We start from the raw sequence: 1,663 nt of genomic DNA, 5'->3' as shown, positions 1-1,663 counted from the left end.
CCATGCCCGAGGCAGGATTCGAACCTGCGACCGTAGCGGCAGCACGGTTCCAGACTGTAGCGCCTAGTACCGCTCGGCCACTCAGGCCGGCTATCGCATTAGAAGCCCAGTGTCATAGCGTGGCAGTGGTCTCCGATCCCTCTTCATTATGCGACCACTTTTCTTGCGTACAACAATCCTTGTAGTCACGATGGGCAGACCGTACTGATACACCAACACATTGGCAAAATCGTTCAGGGTGTGCTGGTGGTTACACCTTTTTTGCTGTTCTGTCGTCTCCATGTCGTCCTGCCTTAGCGCATAGGCTCTCTACTGTCATGTCGTCACTTATACGACCACACCGTCGCCTGAGAGATCGATCCGCTGGATGCGATTCTCTCAATAAACGGAACAGAGGAGCGCGAGCGCGAGCCAAAGAGTACACAGCCAATCGCAGTACTTATGCTCGCCGCGAGGCGCCGCTGGGAGTGTAGTGCAGTTGTGCCAGTCTACAGTTCGTAGCCGCGCTCAGTGGTTATGCAGCGCCGATGTTAGTCAAATGGTTCAAATGGCTCTGAGCATTATGGGACCTAAATTCTGAGGTCATCAATCCCCTAGAATTTAGAACTACTTAAACCTAACCAACCTAAGGACATCATACACACCCATACCCGAGACATGATTCGAACCTGCGACCGTAGCGGTCGCGCGGTTCCAGACTGTAGCGCCTAGAACCGCTCGCCCACCCTGGCCGGCAATGTTAGTCATTCATCATCTGCAGCTCAGTCATTGCTGCCATCAAGTCTTTGTAGCTTACTTGTAAAGTTCCGTAATAGTACTACAGTAAAGTCAACAGTACTAAGTTGGCAGTCATAAACAATTCTAAGTTCTATCATGTCGACAGCCAAGTTAGTCTTCAAATTCACCGCATTCGACATTCAAGATTACGAGAGATTAATTCGTCACTGTGAGATTTGTAACTTATAAATTATGTCATTCTACAGACGCGTAGTCTAGTCGCGTCTTCTATAATTGTCAACCAACAAGATCATGGACTACAAATAATTTAAGTAATAAATACTTTCTTATTTTGTTCTCCTGCTAATTAATAATGTTCTCTTGTTGTAGCTACGACGCAGTCTTGGCATAGTTGAACCCACGTTTACACCTTCTTGGCTACCTCATATTTTCTACCTTATGTTGATGGACTCGGTTATGGTGGAAGATCGAGAGCCATCATCTACAGCCACCAGGCATATATTGAGTGCCATGATTTACATTGGGATGGAGGTCACATGACCACACAGCAACAATTCTACACCACATGCAGCGCTAAAGCGACAAGGTGGTGACTAATATTTTGTTCCGAATAACGTTTGAACCACCAGGAACAATTTCAACTAAACTTGATATACAGAAAATATAGTACCAGGAAACGAAAACCGTAAGCATACTATCTCCCTAGCACCTCAGTCAGTGGTGGTGCGGATGGAGCAATGATAACGTGTGCGGATAACTATGGATCTCCGAAAGTGTCAACCAGAATTGTTAGGTATTTGACTTATCTCCAGGAAAAATGTACAGCTGGTGTAAGACGCAGGTACAGTTGAAATTGTGGAGGGATCACACATAATAGTAGTCGAAAAGGAACGAAACCCCCGTTTTCGGGGCTGATCGGGTGACT

This window comes from Schistocerca serialis, chromosome 1 (assembly GCF_023864345.2).
Source record: "Schistocerca serialis cubense isolate TAMUIC-IGC-003099 chromosome 1, iqSchSeri2.2, whole genome shotgun sequence".
NCBI lineage: Eukaryota > Metazoa > Arthropoda > Insecta > Orthoptera > Acrididae > Schistocerca > Schistocerca serialis.
The sequence above is the reverse complement of the archived record's forward strand: the minus strand, read 5'-3'. Positions refer to the sequence as shown.